Source organism: Pan paniscus, chromosome 8, assembly GCF_029289425.2.
Source record: "Pan paniscus chromosome 8, NHGRI_mPanPan1-v2.0_pri, whole genome shotgun sequence".
Taxonomy (NCBI): Eukaryota; Metazoa; Chordata; class Mammalia; order Primates; family Hominidae; genus Pan; species Pan paniscus.
This window is the reverse complement of record NC_073257.2, coordinates 90,532,923-90,551,134: the sequence shown is the minus strand read 5'-3', so window position 1 is coordinate 90,551,134 and position 18,212 is coordinate 90,532,923. Positions and strand designations below refer to the sequence as shown.

The window sequence follows — 18,212 nt, the reverse complement described above, 5'->3', positions numbered from 1 at the left end:
AGCTCCCCTCAATGTTAAAATGCAAATGTTCCCCAAAGGGTGGCCCATCAAGGAATCCAAGAAAATCATCTCAGGGCACATGGCATCTTCCCCACTCTCCTCCTGAGACACTGAAGGGAAAGGGACTCGCGTCTCCCGGTTCCCAGACCCATCGCATCGCCTCCATTCTTGGCTCATGCGTGCTTTCCTTCATCCATGTAATCCACAAACATTTTGGGAAACTGAAAATGAATGGGCTGTAGAATTTGCCCTCCAGGATCTCATGGTCTGGAGAAGGCAAAGGGCCCCAGAGGCCTGTCCCATGGTACTCCCTTCGGTCACTTCACACCCAGTGGCCTAGGATGCTGAAGGAGCCCAGGGCAGGGGAGAGGTCTCCTCCTTAAAGATGGGCTCCAATGTGGCCTGATTGGGGAAGCTTCTGGGACCAAGGCACAGAGGAAGGAAGGCAGGGACTGAGATGGAGAAGATCAGCCTGGAGCATGGAAAGAGCAGTGAGGACCTCGGCTAGGGGGGCAGTGTGGAGAGCCAAGAAAGCCATGCAGAGTTGTCCCATCAAATTTTCAAGCAAGAGAAAGAGGATGATTGAGTAGTCACGGGCATTGGAGAGAGGCTCTGCCAGGAGGGGAGTCTGCCAGGAGAGGACAGTGGATAGGCACCGAGGACTGCCACCTCTCCCACCTTCTGGGCTCCAGGTATCTACAGATAACACTGCTCATCCACACAAGGGACCAGAACAGAGGGCTGAGACCCTGTCCCCCACAAAGACCTCAAGCTGGGTAGTACACAGGGCCCCGTTCCTTATCACATAGTCCCTTATATCCCTGCCAACTCTTCTGAGACACCCTGCCCCTGGTACCTGGACCCTATTTGTGGGCACCCTAGCTAACATAAACCCACCTGGCATCTATACATGTAGCACCTACACTGAGCTGAGCCAGCTCCACCTCAGTATGATGCATTGCACTCCTAGGGAGTCAGGGAGCGGAGGGGGCAGGGGCATGGAGGTTGCTGTGGGACCAGAAGACCTAGGACCCCCTCCTGTGCTGTTAAGGTGGGAACTGGGCTCTGGAGCCCAACTGCCTGGCTTCAAACCTGGCTCAGCCACACATGGCTGAGTGACTGAGAAGTTCTCAACCTCATAGCACCTCCATTGTCTCAATCTTAACTGACAGTCAAGATCCCCGTCTCGCAGGGATGTGGAGTGACTCTCTCGGGTGATGGGAGTTGTAGAACACAGGCCAGCAAGGTCTCTGCGCCGAGCCTCCATCCCTGTGCAGCATGAATGGAGACAGTGCACCTGGTCATGCCTCCTAAAGGATGACACTTCCATGCAGGTCCCCTCCCTAGAGGCGGCTAACAGGCATTGGTGTGCGTTCCCAGCCCAGCCCACACAACTAGGAGGAGTTGGTCTCCTGTGTGGATTAGGGGGCGCTAACAACCATGCTCCTGTTTTTAAGGCAAGGCCATGCAGACAGAGGTCATTTGCTGGGTCCCTTCAGGCCTCCATGAAGTTGGTCTTCCTGCTGCTGAGAAGTGCTTGACACAGAATGCCTGGAACCCCGCCAGACGCTCAGACTGAGCCTGCTTGGCACCAGCCCCTGGGAAAGAAAGCTGCAGAGCGGAGACAGTTCCCAGAAACTGGAGACCCAGGGCTTCTGATAAGGCCAGGCTGCTTTCCCGAGCCTGCCAGCCAGCCCCAAAACACACACAGGCAGGGGAGAGGGCACTGTTTGTGGCATGTCCAGGCCAAGAGAGGCCATCTCAGAGCCCCTGAGAACTGATGTGTCGACACTGGGGAGGCACAAGCCAGCTCCCTGCCTTCCCACAGTAGCTTGGGGCTGTGCAGGGCTCTGGGGCATTGGCCAAGACTCACCCAGGACAAGGGAGCTCCATGGCAGGGGAGCAGGGGGGAGCTGCCCCTGCCTGTCCACAGAGCCAGCTCCCATCCCACATCTTTGTCCTCAGAGCAACTGCTTGTGGGAAGCTGGCCACAGATCAGCATCCCTGGGCAACACCCAAGGAAATGGAGGCTCAGAGAAGGAGGGCAAATTGCTCAAGGTCACACCAGTAACAAGCCAGGACTCATGGCTGGTCTCCAGCTTCACCCCTCAATGCCTTCCTCCTTGTCTCGTGGCCAACCCCTTCTAGTCCTCCTGACCTGGTGTTAAGGCCACCGAGAGCTTTATGTGATTTGCTGAGATGAGTGGGATGAGCACCTGAGAGTGACGAAGAGGACATGAGTTCCAGTCCTGGTTATGCCACTGAGCAGCTGCACAGCCCTGGGCAAGTTTATTTCCCTCTCTGGTCTGTCTCTGTTACATAGGAATGATACCAGGTACCAACCACACTGACTGGGCTGCGGCAGAGCGCAGGAGCCCAGGTACAGACCGGCCTGGCCACCATCACTTCCTCGTGCTCAGTGTTCAGATACAGAACCAGCTGGGGATGAAGTCAAGCTCATATTTCCTCCGCAGGCCACAGTGAGCCCAGCCACCCATCTTTCTGTGCATCCGTTTTGTTGCCTGTAAATGGTCTCAGTGAAGCTCAGGAGGTAGCATGTGTGAAATGCCCTCGGGAGGGGTAGCTGTTAGCATACACATTGCCCCATTTGAGATGGCTGAGTAATCGCATTTGATTTCTCCAGGTCATAAGTATGACAAACATCGCATGGTACCATGTTTAATATTTAAAAGGTTGTCCTGGGCTGAGACCACCCCATACCCAGCCCCTGAGCTAGGTGAGGTAAGTGAGGGGGTGGGTAAGGTAAACAGAATCATCTTCAGTTTTCTCCACTTACAAAACTGAACACAAAGACCTACACCACCAGAGATGACTGAGCAAGCCCTGAAACCAGGATCCCAGTGCCTCAGAGTACACGAGGAGGACCCAGGGGTGCACCAGCTTCACACCCACAGGCAGAGGTACCCAGGGGTGCACTGGCTTGACATCCACAGGAAGGAGTGCCCAGGGGTGCCCCAACCTCACATCCACAGGAAGGGGGACTCAGGGGTTCACGAGCTTCACGCCCACAGGGAGGGACCCCCAGGAGGGAGTGAACTGGCTTCATGCACACTGGCTGCTGGAAAGGGGAGTTCTTCAGAGCAGCTTCACAATGAGCTAATCTGGAGAGGGAGAACTACCAAATCCCCCAAAGTCGAACAGGCAGGCCCAGTCAAAGCCCCTCCCCCAGCCCCCAGTGGCTCAAGCCCAACTGGCAGCCATGGAAACGGGGCAGGAATGTTTACCGGCTGCAGGCTCTGGCCGGGAAGCCTGAGACTGCCCTGCCGCCCCCGCAACATCCAGCCAGGTGGGGTCGATCACGGATGCTGTGAAGAGGCCCAGCTGGGCCCTCCCTTGTCTCCCTAGGTGGAAATCAGGCCTGTTATTGCCCTGGATCTTGTCTGGTATTTTGATACCGTGAGAGATCTTGCGGGAGGAGAACAGGAGAGAGCTGGGGAGGGACTCAGCGAACCTGGGAGTGGTGGGTGGAGCTAGGCAGTTCATTGGCCTCTAGGTGTGTCAATCACCACTCCTCTGCAATGATGAGCAGAGAAGCGGCAGAAAGGAGGGCAGGCACCTAGGAGGCATCTTAAGAAAGAGACCTGCTTCTGGGAGCTGTCGGGAAGAGCAGAAGGGATGCGGACAGGCTCTGGAGAGAGGATGTGAGCAAATGCATGGTCCCTGTTCCTAGACCTGCCCGAAATGAAACGTTAGTACAGAAGCCTTCCCCAGCATGAGGTAGCTTTGCCAGCCACGCCACCGCTGCGGTGAGGCATCCCCGGGACTGGCCCCCTCCCTTACCCAGGGGCTCTAGCCAGCGACCTAGGAGTCCTCTGACACCCCGTCTTCCTCACCTGCCTGCCACAGCCAACATTCCATCAAGCACTGATGAATTCTCCTATTCTCTGTCTCTGGGCTCCATCCAGTTTCCCCTGCCCCACTGCCACCCTCCCAGCCCACCCCACACCATCTCCTACCTGAACACGGCCCTCACTTTGAACCTTCTTGGATTTCCCCCAAGACTTCTATAATCCATCTCACTCCCCTATTCCACAGGCGCTCCCCACTGCTGTTCCATAAGGGCAGGGGCGGTATTCATTCTCCTCACTCCAGGGTCCCCCAAGACTAAGTGCATTGCCCAATATCCTAGGAGGCATTGCAAGAAAGAATTTGCTGAACAAGAATTTGTTAAATGAATGAAAGGAAAGCAGGAAGGGAGAAAAGAAAGGAGCAAGGGCTCCTTGCCAAAGGGAAGTTAGACCTCCAAAGAGCAGAGTAAAGGGAGCCGGGAGGGTTGATGAGCGCCGGGACAGCCACAGCAATTTGTTCCCCCCCTTTTACCCCAGGGGGTTAAAATCTTGCTGCACCAGGATGGGGTTGTCCTTTCTCAGAGCCTGGGAATGAAACATGATAAGGGGTCTCCAAGGTCACCCGGTCCCTTCTCCTTCCGTGGGAGCCTCTCTGCAGAGCCTAGATGGGCAGTTAGGTCTTCTGCTCAGCCACCTCCAGTGACAAGGTAGTCACTCCCCATCATGATCACCCATGTGAAGTAGCCTCTGCCTCCCCAGAACTGGAACCGTCCCAAAGAGAAGGATTAGGAGCATGGACAAAGTCCAGCAATGCACTCAGCCACCCGGTATCCTCAGGGTGGAAACCAGCTCTCCAGCCCCCGGGTCTCCTCCCCTTGGAGAACCCTTGCACTGCTCTATCAGGAATCGGCATTCCCTCCCCACTCAGCCTTGCTGTCTGCTCTGGCCTCGCACCAGTCGCTTAATGCCACTCCTTGAGTTTGGAGCCCAGAACTAAACACGCCTCTCCCAGGAGTCTTGAAGGGAAACCAGCCAAATGTGAAGGAAGCTGAAGAGGACAATGAATGTGCCCATGCCCATTCCAGGGATGGACTTCATTAGCTGGAGAGATATTTTCTAGAGCTGCCACTGGGCTTGGTGAAGGCCAGTCTCAGGCAGGGGTTGGGGCTTGTCCCATGCCCCATACTAAGGATCTATCATCTTGATTTTCCAAGCTCACCATCAAGGTCCATCTGGAAAGAATGGAGAAAAGCCTGAACTAGGAACCTGTTATGACCCCACCTGTTTCTCTTCCGTCCCTGAAAGCAGCGCCTCTACCCCACATTCCCTCCCATGAAAACAGACTCTCAGGAGAGACGATGGACCTCAGTCTGCCTGGGGTAGGTGATTAATAACATTGTAATGCATCATCCTTCCAGAGGGATTAGCACTGGCAGGATCCAGGATTTAAGCTAAAGTAGCAAAGCAATAATGAGGGGATTTCAGGCCCTGACCAGCAGCTGGGGATGAAGCACAGCCCTGGGAATCTTCCCAGTATCTTTGAGACCATTCATAAGTCATCAACAGTAGAGATGCCGGCCTGGGTTTTTTCAGGTTGGCCACTTGCTTGCTGTGTGGACACATCACTGAACCTTTCTGACCGAGTTTCATCTGTGCAATATGGATAATACTTCTACTCTCATCAAATTGTTGTGAAGAGCAAATGAAATAATGGAGGTCAGCCACCTGGCACAGAATGGGTGCTCCATCACCATTTCCTTGCTTCCGTCTTCCATGTACTAAGCATCTAGACCATTTTCATGGAGTAGACCATACAGGGACCAGGATGTAGGATGTGTGTAAAGGCATTATACCTGTGCACTTGAAACTAGTTATTCCCCACAGTCTGAGGAAACTAGACCTTGAAACAGTCCCAACCCTCCCTCTGTCTTTTGCCCCAGAGCAGTGTGCAAATTGAAGAAAGCATCTCAGAGGCTAGTGGGCCTTACAATGGAGATCATGTGGTTCCCACCTCCAAGTCCCTTCCTCTACATCCTGAGAAATCATAGGCTGGGGGCTCTCTGGAGTCACCCTTTGGAGACAGAGAAGTGGTCAGCAGTCACTTCTTCCTCCAGTTGGCACCAAGTCCAACTTGGTGTTGTTTATCTGTTGCCACCATAAAGCTTGGTGACTTCAAACAAACATTTATCACCATCTCTCATGTTTCTGCGGGTTTACTGGGTTCAGCTGAGCAGCTCACGCACCAGGTCTCACATGGGATTGCAGTCAGATGTCCACTGGGGATGGCATCATCTGAAGGTTTGGCCCATCTGGGTATCCCAAAAGGCTCACTCACGTGGCTGGGCTGTTGCAGGGAACTCAGCCAAGGCTGTCCACCAGAGCACCTACACATGGCCACTTCTATGGCTTTGCCATCTCATAGTATGGAGGCTGGCTTCCCAGAAGGAGCATCCCAAGAGAGAATTCTAAAGGACCCGGGCAGAAGCTGCAAAGCTTCTTATGGCTTAACCTTGGAAGTCTCAGAACATCCCTTCCATCCCACTGTATTGATCAAGTAGGCTCAAGCCCACATTCAAGGTGGGGGAGATGGGAGTCTGCATCTTCATGGGGGAGGGGCAAGTTCACACTGCAGAAGGGAATGTGGCATGGTGACAGTGTGGTGAGCATCTCTGGAAAGTACTATGTTTCATGTGCATCAACCTACCCCTCCCAGGCAACAGAACGCGTGCTAACTGGGGAGAAGAGCAAGCACTGTCCAAAGAGTCGGACCAGGCCATATCTTGCAGCTGCCTGGGGCCAGCCAGCTGTCACTTATACCAACAAAGTAGCAGCTAAGTCCCAACAGGCTGCTAGTGTCTCCCCATCTGCTTTAAGGGTTGTAGTAAGGACAAAAGGAGATTAGCAGCTTCTTCATTCTAATCTGGCAAGCATTCACCAAGCATCTTGTTCATTCATTCCTTCAACAACTGTTTGTTGTGGGTCTACTCATGCCAGCCCAGAGAGGACTCCGACATGGCCAGAGGACACTGAGTTCAATGGAAGACATATGCTTACTCGGGCGGTTACAACACACTGCTTAGCACAGGAGACCTGGGGTAGACAGTCAATGGGAGAGGTCACAGGAGGGGCTGGCTTTGGTTAGAGAAGGAGAAATCAAGGAAGGATTCTCTACCTTCAAATACAAACTGAAGGGCCTCTTGAAGAACCCATGTAGGACTCCAGGGAGGTAAGGAGGAGAGAGGAGAGGTCCCCCAGGATCAGCAGAGGATGAGAAGCTGTGGCAAGTTTAGCAAATGGCAGGCCATCTGCAGTGTCTGTAAGGTAGAGAGGAGAAAAGTGGGCATGGCCATTTGGAAAGGTGATCAAGAGGAGGAAAGCAGGGGTCTGAAGGTCATGGAAAGGTTTGAACTTTCAACGGAGCCTCTGAATGACTTTACTATGATCAGACTGACCTAGAAAGATCGCTAAGGTTGTGTGATGGAGATAGCCTAGAAGAAGGTGACTCAAGAGGTAGCACAACCGAGTCATTATGATTTTGTTACTTATGGACTAGATTCCAGGCCCTATTTCACACTCTTTGCACTCATTAACCTATTGAACTTCATGCCAACTATATAAATTAGGGACTGCTGTCATCCCCCCCCCTCCTTTATTTATTTATTTTTTTGAGACGTAGTTTCACTCTTTTTGCCCAGGCTGGAGTGCAATGGCGCAATCTTGAACCTGCCTCTCAGGTTCAAGCGATTCTCCTGCCTCATCGCCCCGAGTAGCTGGGATTACAGGCACCCGACACCACGCCCAGCTAATTTTTTGTATTTTTAGTAGAGACGGGGTTTCACTATGTTGATCAGGCTGGTCGCAGCACAGAGAAGGTAACTTTCTTGCCCTAAATCAGAACCCAAAGGAGTGGTCGAGCTGAGAGCTGAGCCAAGGCAGTCTGGCTGCAGGGTTTTCCTGCTCCATCACGTGGCTTGCCCTGCTGTGGCTGTCATCCAGGCAGAGACATGACAGGGTCTTTGCAAAGGGCATCAGAGAGGCAGGGGCCATGCTTCCTGTCCCTGACTGAGTGCCCAGGGGCTGAACTAGAGGCTGGCAGGGAATGACTACATGTGAGCACATGAATAAAGAAGAGGCAAGGCCCAAGAGCCCATTATAAGCCTCTGCATCACTGAAATTCTTAACAGTCTTTTCTTTTTCCTTTTCTTAGACACAGGATGTCAATCTGTCACCCAGGCTAGAATTCACTGCAGCCTCAAACGCCAAGGCTCAAGTGATCCTCCCACTCAGCCTGCCAAGTAGCTTGGATACTTGTTTAGTCCTAGCCGATTTTTTAGAAAAAAAATTTTTAGAGTCGGGGTCTTGCTCAGGCTGGTCTCAAATTCCTGGCCTCTAGCGATCCTCCTGCCTCTGCCTCCCAAAGCGTTGAGGTTACAGGAGTGAGCCACTGTGGCTGGCCTAACCTCCTTTTCTTGAAGCAACATGACCAGTAGCTATCTGGCTGCTTGTCTCAGTGGCTGCACCCCCTGTCGACCCAGCTCACCAAGTGCTGGGGGCATTGACTGAGAAATGAGGCACTAGGCCGGCCTGCAGGCTGATGAGCCAGCCTCCGCAGACATGCACAGACAGACCCTGTCTGCCGCAGCATCCCAGAAACCCTGAACAAGGCCCACTGCCTCATCACCCTCCATCCACCACCATCCCTTCCTGTCCCCTGCTGAGTGCAGCAACTAAAGCCCCTGCTGAAGCTCGTGTTAGGATTCAGAGCAAGAAGCCCCTGCTGGAAGGCTGCTGGCAGCCAAAGTGAGCTGGGAAGGCGTCGCTTTGGAGCACACAGGGGGCCTGCCGAGAATTTCCTGAAGGGCTGGTGCTGAGAGAAGCAAAACAGATGCTTACTGGGGACAAGTTGCACTTCACAAACAGCTAGCACCATCCCGGTCCTGGGGACACAGGGAGAGGCACTCATTGGCATTGGAACTGGAGGTGCTCAAATTGTCCTTTCATTAAATCCTCAGTCACTGTCCTGCCTGTCACATGACTCCAGCAAAAGCTCAGCTCTCTCTGGCTTGCTGCTCTCCTGTGTTCTTTCTTGCAAGAAGTGCTGGGGTGGCCTAATGCACCAGGCATTGACCTCCTGATCATCTGCTCTGTGACCCAAGCTTTTGCACACCACCTCGTCCCCCTGCCCCCTGGCATTTAGCTCTCCTAATGAGCAAGGGCATGAAGGAGGTGTAATCAGCCCCATGCAGCAGGGCAACAGGTAGGGAAGATGAGAAAGTGAAGCAACTTGGCTCAGCAAATATTCAGTAGAGTCAGGATTTCAAACCCAGATGTTCTGACTCCAAGGCCGGTGCTCTGCCTCCCTCATGCCTTTCTTTTTTTTTTCACATTATAACAAGATTATAGTTTATAGTTTGCTAATTTTTTACAAACTGAATATCCCCATTTAACCAACACTTGGATCAAGAAATAAGTACATCACTGCATATGATGTATACATGTGCATCATATATGTATATGTATGTATATGTATGTGATATGTATACGTATATGATGTAGATGGTCTCCAATATATGATAGTTTGACGTACTGATTATTTTATTTTATGATGGTGAGAAAGTGATACATGTTCAGTAGAAACTGGACTTCAAGAAGGCCTGGCACAATGGTTCACACCTGTAATCCCAGCACTTTGGGAGGCCAAGGTGGATGGATTACTTGAGGTCAGGAGTTCAAGACCAGCCTGGTCAACATGGCGAAGCCCCATCTCTACTAAAAATACAAAAGATTAGCCACATGTGGTGGTGTGCACCTGTAATCCAAGCTACTCGGGAGGCTGAGGCAAGAGGATTGCTTGAACCCAGGAGGCAGAGGTAGCAGTGAGCCGAGATCGCACAACTGCACTCCATCCTGGGCGACAAAGCGAGACTCCATCTCAAAAACAAAAAAAAAAAGAAAAAAGAAACTGGACTTAAAATATCTATGCAACCATTCTGTTTTTCAGTTTCAGTACAGTATTCAACTACACCTCATGCCTATCTTTCTCATGATACCATTCTGGCCGAAGACCTTACCAAAGGTCAGGCTTCAGGCCAACGGACAAGGAGAAGGACCGCTGCAGAGAAAGGCCCCTGCAAGGAGAAAAGTGAAACAGAGGGCTTGGTGTTGGTAAGCCACGAGTACCCCAGCAGGTCAGAGCTTCCTTCTTGAGGAAAACAGCATGGAGGAGCCATGGAGGAGCAATGGAGGAGGCTAAGAGGTGACTTTTTCATCCTCAACCAGTCACCTGGACTAGTGATCAGAAGCCTGCAAAGCATGGCCAAGCAGAAGGTCTACTGAAAAGCCAGGAGCTTATCACCTCAGTCCTGGGGGCATTTACTGCATGGGCCATTCACCTATTTCTTTGAAGGAAGTTCTGTATCTTCAAGCAACAGAGGCCCTAGGAGAGAAGACAGACCTAGATTTTATATCTGAGCTCATGAAGCAGAGTATAAGTATACAAAAATACAAGAGGCAAGTTTCAGAATCTGCTAAAATACATATCCCCAAATCTAACCCTTTTATATTCTTAGATACTCCTGGGCGAGATGCCACCAAGCAGCTTCCACCAGACCTATAGATCTTCCCTGTCATGTCAGTCTGACCCTGGGACCACATTTGGCTCCTGGGACGCTGTCCAAGGTCACCTGCTGGGGACATTGATGGACCAGGCAGGAAGCAGTGTGGCATACAGCAGCAGTGGTGGGAGCTCTTAAGCCAAGGTTCCCTGCGTCTGTTTCTGTGCCCAGCATATTGCAGCCACACAGCAGTGTGAACCTGGCCAAGTGTCTTTGTCTCATGCCTTGCTCCATTCTCCATCTCAAAGATTCCTCTGGGCACTGACATTCAGTGATTCTTATCACACAAGGCCCTGGCCAACCCTGAATCTCCAGAGAGATGTCCAGGGAGGAGACTCTGTAGGCTGAACCCACGGCATCAGTTAGGCCCAGAGATTGAGGCAGGCTGGTCCAGGGGCTGGCCAGGGTGACACCCATCTTGTCCAGCTGGCCACTTGAGCTGAGACACAGACTCCCCAGGGCCTGAAGGAACCAAGCAGCATGGTCTTGATTTTTTTAATTTATAAAGTAGGATTTTATTTCTTTGTTTTATCATAAAACAGTATTAACTGTGTGGAGATGAGAGAGCCTATGTCAAGCCCCAACAATTATGTGTCCCCACCTTTCCTGTCCTTTCTGGTTACCCACTTTTCCACATGATGAGTGGAATGGCTGTTGTAAGGAGTTTGGGATGGGGAAGCCTTCTTGAAGATCTACCCCTGGCTGGTTTTGGACCACGGGCAGGTCATCAGATTCTCACAACCCATGAAAAGGCCAAGCCAGGGTTATCAGATCCACAGATTAGTCAGAGTTCCTTTGGCTGCTACAAAAACTCAAGTTCACCAGCTCTCTCAAAAAAGAGGGGAGGTACAGGTACAGTGGGATTCAGGCATCCAAGCACCCTAGGATGCTTTATCTAACCTCCATCTCTTTCTCTGACAGCTGACTTTATTCTTCCAGTTTCAGCTTTTCAGGAGGTTGAAATACTGGTCACAGGCATCTCTGGCTTATATCTAAACAGCTTTGTATGAAAAAGGATAACAAGCTCTTTTGGGCCAGCTCAAGTGGCAAAAAGTCCCAGGGAAAGGTTCTGATTGGCCTGGCTTGGAGCCCATGGCCCCCATGGTCACTAGGAGGAGCAGATGGTCAGGACAGGAGAACGCAAGGTTAAGGGCTGGAGCAAAGACAGTAGCCACCACACCCAAGTTGGCAAAGCAGACTGGCTAAGGCCTAAAGAGGGTAAAGAGTGAGGAAAGACTCTGAAAAGTGGCAAATGTCACTGGGGCACTAGTGGACTATGCCAGCAGGTGCCATGGTTGGCATGGAGGAGGCTGCGGTCTCCTGGGTGCTGGGCCAGTCTGTCAGAGGCATACGAATCAGCCCCTCTCTCAAGTGTTCCCAAAACTGTGTTCCCAAAGTGGTGACCAGAATGAGGACAACTTTTATTTTCCCAATTTCATCACCTACAAGTTCCCCAGAGTCTGAATAGAGCAGCCCAGGGAAGAAGCTGCCACAGTCCTGCCCCAGTCCTGTCTGCAAGTGAGCAAAGGAAAGACTTCTGAGCAGAAAATGTCATGGGCCAGATCACGCTGGTGGAGAGGTTGTGGTGGGTACAGAGGTGTGGCACAGCGAGGGCTCACAGGCTGGCTTCCCAGGATTCCTGAGCACCCTCTGCTGCTGGCTCCAGGGCAGGTGCAGCTAGAGCAAGGGTCTGCACCTCTGTGCTGGTGTGTCCTGATCAGAGAGAAGTAGAACCACCAGGAGGCTGCTCACTTCTTGTTTCTCCTATCACCTAACCAACATTCAGACACATTCCTCTCTCTACCTCTTGTTAATTCTCCTTGCCCAAAGGGCATTGGCTTTCAACTTGCCAGAAGCAGTGGGGTGCAGTGGAAAGACCACGAGTCCAGAACCAGGAACCATGTTTCTATTCTGCCTCCAATTTGCTGGGTGAGCTAAAGCAGAAGTCATTCCCTCTCTGGACCTTGTCCTTGCAAGCTTAGCCGCCCTACAGACCAGCCACAGGCTATCACATTAGCTTGGCAATGATGAAAGGGAGAGATATATCATAGTAACACTCTACCCTGTCACCCTGCCAAACCTCAGGGCAGGAAGCATCTGAGCTTAGAGAAGCTATAGACCAGCTCAGCTAACAGAAGGCCTCTCTCCTAGCAAGGGCTCACGTCCAGGGTTTGGTGAATCAAGCAGTCTCCAAAGATATGCATTACAGGGACAACACACTTGAGGTTGTTCTTGTTCTAAAGCACCCATTGTACAGATGACAACATCAAGCCCCAAAGAAGGGAGATGACTTGCCCAAGGTCATATAACAAGTCAACATCAGAGCCAAAGCTCAATTCTAGGTTTCCTAAGCCTTGAATCTGGGCTAAAACCAAAGCTACCTTCTGGATAGACCATGATACAACCAGAGAGCATGCCAACCCTCCCCCCTTTTCTCTTTTGTCTTGCTCCAGAATGTACTCCATTTGCTTCAATCAGGCTGAGCTTCTTCCCATACCTTTTTTCCTGCTGTTGCTCCTGCCTGGCTCTCCATACCCTGAAGCCTTTGCGCATGCAGATTCTCCCTGCAGAACTCACCTACCTCCTTGACTTTCAAGACACCTTCCCTGACTCCTGCAGCTCTTGGTAATTTCTCCAATGACTTGGCATCACACTCAGGGTAAAAGCCACAGTGCTTACCATGGCCCATCTGACTTCGTGGCCTGGTCCCTGCCTAACTCTTCAGCTCCTCTCCCCATCTCAGCTCCCTTCTACCCTGGCCACACTGGCTCTCCTACGGTCCCCCATCCCCTGCAGTGTGTTCCCACCCAGGGCCTGGTGCCTACTGTCCTCCCCAGCTCTCCACACAGCTCACCCTGCACTTAATTCTGTCCCTATGTCACCTCCCCAGAAAGGCCTTCCCCACCATCCCATTGAATCTGACATTGTGCCCCTGAACTTTGTATCCTAAGGCTAATTCATTTTCTTTCAAAGGACTTGTGATTGCCTGAAATTATATTAAGTATTTGGTTAGCGGTTAGTTTGTTGTCTGTCTTCCCCATGAGAACACAAGCTCCATAGGGGTAGAAACTTTGCCGCACCCACTGCAGTGCCTCTCACTCCTAAAAGAATGTCTGGCCCACAGGGGGCCCTCGACAAATAAATCAATAAACAAACTGTTGTAATAAAATGACGTCTCAGAATTCAAAGATGCTAGGATGCTCCTAGTGTGCGTAAGGCAGATCTTATTTTGAAGTTTTTGTCTATCTAAACAAGTCATTAAAAATCAGTGTAGCAGCACCATTCATGAGCAATCACATACTATCCCACAAAAGTGATATCATATAGTGAACAATCTGAAAATGAAACTAAGAAAACAATTTCACTTACAATAGTGTCAAAAGAAATACTTTGGAATACATTTAACAGAAGAAGTGCAAGATTTATATTCTAAAAACTACAAAACATTGTTGAAGGCAATTAAAGATCTAAATACATGGAAAAATATAGTATGTTCATGGATGAGAAGACTTAATACTGTTAAGATGCAAATGCTCTCCAAATTGATCTACAGATTCAATGCAATTCCAATCAAAAGCTCAGCTGGCTTCTTTGCAGAAATGGACAAGCTGATCCTAAAATTCACGTAGAAATTCAAGGAACCTGGAATAGAAAAAAATATGTATTGAAAAAGAACAAAGTTGGAGGACTCACACTTCCTGATTTTTAAACTTACTTCCAAGTTACAGTAATAAAGACAGTGTGGTACCAGCATAGGATAAACATGTAGGCTAATTTAACTGGCTTGAGGATCCAGAAATTAATCCTCACATCTAAAGTCAATTCATCTTCAGCAAGGATGTCAAAACAATTCAATGGAGAAATAATAATTTTTTCAACAAAATGGTGCTGGGACAACATGCAGAAGGATGAAATTGGATCCCTACATCAAACCATATGGAAAAAATTAACTAAAAGTGAATCAAAACTCCAAACAGAAGAGCTAAAACTATTGACCTCTTAGAAGAAAACATGAGGGCAAATTGTTGTGATCTTGGATTGGACAATGGTTTCTCAGATGTGTCCCCAAATGAACAAGCAACAAAAGTAAAAATAGAAAAATTGGATTTCATAAAATTTTTAAACTTTTGTCCTTTAAAGGACACCATGAAGACTGTGAAAAAACAATTCACAAAATAGGAGGAAATTTTTGCTAAGTCTATGTCTGATAAAGGACTTGTATATAGCATATATAAAGAAGTTTTATGACTCAATAATAAAATGACAACCCAATTAAAAGTGGGCAAAGGATCTGAATAGATATTTCTTCAAAAAAGACTTATAAATTGCCAACAAGCACATAAGCACATGACAAGATGCTCAATATCATTATTGAGGGAAATAAAAATCAAAACCACAGTGAGATACCACTTTACACCAACTAGGATGACTAGAATCAAAAAGTCAGATAATAGTAAGGGTAGGACAGCATGCAGGAAAATTAGACCCCTAAATACACTGCTTTTAGGAATGGAAAATAGTACCGCCACTTTGGAAGAGTCTGACTGTTCTTCAAATGATTAAACATAGAAGTAACACATGACCCAGCAATTCCACTCCTATTGGGTTGGTGCAAAAGTAATTGTCGCTTTTGGCATCAAAAGTAATGGCAAAAACCGCAATAACTTTTGCACCAGTCTGATATATACTCAAGACATGAAAATCTATGTCCTTACAAAAACTTGCATATATGTTTATAGCAACATCGTTCATAATAGCCAAAAGTTGGAAACAACCTGAAGGTCTATCATGGACAAATGGATAAACAGAATGTGATATGTCCCTACAATTGCATATTATTCAGCCATAAAAAGGAATGAAGTACTGATTCATGCTACCTCATGGGTGAACCTTGAAAACATTATGTTAAGTGAAAGAATTCAGTCACAAAAGACCACATATTGTATTATTCCATTCATATGAAATGTCCAGAATATGAAACCCTGTAGAGACAGAATATAGAGTAGTGGTTGCTTAGGGCTAGGAGAGATAGGGGAGATAAGGGGGTGATGGCTAAATGATACAGGATTTCTTTTCAGGCAATAAAAATGTTCTGAAATTGATTGTGGTGATGGGCGCACAACTCTGAATACACTAAAAACCATTGAACTGTCACTTAAAATGGGTGAATTATATGGTGTGTGATCTATATCTTAATAGTACTGTTATTTAAAAGAAAAGGGAAGAAATACCATGCTGGGCAACATAGGTAATCTACTCAATACTTTGCCCTTCTAGAATTGAACCAGGAACAACCCCATAGACACAAATCCCACAGCCTACCCGATTTGCAGGGTTGGGAGAGACCCAGCCAAGTGAAAAAATGAGGACCGTGGTTAGCTATACATTTTCTGAAAACTTGGAGAAAGGCCCTGTAAAGCATGGGGCCTGGGCAGAAGCTGGGCTTGTCCAGGTCTAAGAACAGGAACATCTAGAGAGTTCACCTAGACCTAGATGGAAAATCTCATGTGGCAAGTCTGATCAATTGCAGGGCCCACGTGTAGCCCATGTCAAGAAGCACTCTGAATGAGACAATGTCCAAACTCCACCAGAAAGTGTCTGTTCCATCGATAATGTCTGCTAGAGATAGGGAGTGCTGGTATCTGAGCAGCACATTTGATAGGTGTGTGTCAGTTCACCCTCTCCTGGCAGAGGAAAAACTAAGTCACTGGGAGTAGCACAGTGGCCAGGGCCCTAGAGCTCAGGGTAGATGAAGTCCAGTCTTGGCCTGGGCTCTGGTCTCAGCTCTCTGGACGTGTTTACCAATCCAGCCTCACATCTCGTCACACCCCTACTCTTGCCAATGCTGTCGCTGTGTGCATTACAGCCTGGACAGCATAGAGCTGGGGCCTGAACCCAGGCAGGCAGCCTGGTTCAAAAATCTGTTCTCTTAACCACCACACTGTCTCTCAAGACAATGCTGAGGCTCTGACTATCTAATCTGTGTCAGACTCTTCTACAAACCTTTCCTTATTCAAGCCCAGAAGTACCTTGGGAGAGAAATATTGTTATCCCTATTTTAGAGATAACAACACTGAGTTCCAAGTATTTCGCCCAGATCACACTATGGCAGAACCAAAGATTCTAAATCAAATCTGTCCAACCTCAATGCCCATGTCATCCCACAGTCCCAAGAAAAGAGCAACTTTTCCTTCTCTCTCTTTAGTCCAGCACACAGACATACAGACACACCCACACAAACACACGCACACACACACACACATACACAATCTGAAGGAAAGAAAACTTGAAATGCAAACCCTGAAGTCCCTAAAGTTCACCATTATCCTTGATCCTTGCACATTCTTCATCCTCAGTGAGTTCCTTATTCTGTATCTACCATCGGCTATTGCCAGATCCAGCTTTCACGATCACCTGACAAATAAGCTGCCTGCACCTGTCTTTGTGCAGGCTCTAGGCTCTACTCTGGGGTACCTATCATTGTCTCATTGTCTTCCTTCACCTTCTGACCTATTCATTGCCATCTCTTTATGGACTGCTCCTTTAAGGGTGAACCCCTTCTCTGTTGCTGCTTCCTGGCTCCTCTGCTAAGCCCTGCCCTGTGCCCTTCCTCTCACTTGCTTGGGTCACATAAGTCCCTGCCACATGGCCTTGCCCGTCCATGAGGGACTTCCTGCCCACAGCACCATGGCCTCTGTCCCTTAATCATCAGGTGAGCACCTCCCCACCTTGCAACAAGCAAACCACGCATCACCCCTCTACTGAGCCTTTCCCAATGCTTCCCCAGGACCAACCGCCCCCACCTGAGCAGCTGCAACTTGCTAAGGGGGATTCCATACTGTGTCCAGTGACAGCCCTTCCAATAGGCTCTTTGCTTCCTTTTACTGTAATGTAATCTCCCTGAGAGAAAAGGCTGTGGAATTTTTACTTCATATCCCCAGAAGCCAGCCCTATCCTGGCGCATGATCCACGCTCAATAAATGTTTGTGGATAAAGGAAAAAGCATTCACGCTACTTTTATCAGACTCTGAGCAAACTTCTCTGCTCCTCCCTCCTCACAAGTCCCTCCTCCAGTAAGATTTGGGTCCTTAAGTACATGTTTCCCCTGCATAGGGTTGGCACATCCATTAGTTTCAGCAGGGAGATGGGAACTCAGCCACCTCTTGCAAGCACAGTCATTCCTGGGTATCCACTAAGGATTGGTTCCAGGACCCATCATGGATACCAAAATCCAGGGATGCTCAAGTCCCTGGTTTAAAATGGGATAGTATTTGCATATAACCTATGCACATCCTTCCTTATACTTTGTCATCTCTAATTACTTATACTATAATAGCTAATACAATGTCTGCACATCACTTCATTCATGTGGATTCAGCGTAGGACTCAGAGCACAGCAAATTCAAGTTTTGCTTTTGGAACTTTGTGGATTTTTTTTTCCTGAGTATTTTGGATCCACAGTTCGTTAAGTCCATAGATGCAGACCCCGTGGATACAAAGGGGCAAAGCTACTTCAATCCCAATGTTGTGAGGCTTTAAACTTGTAAACACCCCCAGGTCTCTTTAAAGAGCGGGAAGCAGGCATGGAGCCGACAATATCTGCCTTCGATTCCTCTCCTGGGTCAGAACCTGAGAAGTGGTCTTCCCACATATGCACCTTCTTGTGAGATTTTCCTGACAAGGCAACAGGAAAAGGGAAAGACCAACAGGCCCACCTGATGGCATCTGTGGCTTGTGATGCCGGGAAGGACTCAGAAATGGCCACAGGTGAGCGAGAGTGAAACGGACG

At 49.1% G+C, this 18,212-nt stretch overlaps 1 long non-coding RNA gene across 1 annotated transcript in view; it reads right to left on the bottom strand.

The window, feature by feature from the left end:
- Positions 1 to 3,242: 3,242 nt before the first annotated feature.
- LOC129393225 (uncharacterized) overlaps positions 3,243 to 18,212 on the bottom strand; it is a 34,283-nt gene continuing 19,313 nt past the window's right edge. The window contains exon 3 of the long non-coding RNA XR_008619959.2: positions 3,243 to 14,065. This is a non-coding gene — a long non-coding RNA (uncharacterized LOC129393225). The remainder of the gene's footprint in view (positions 14,066 to 18,212) is intronic.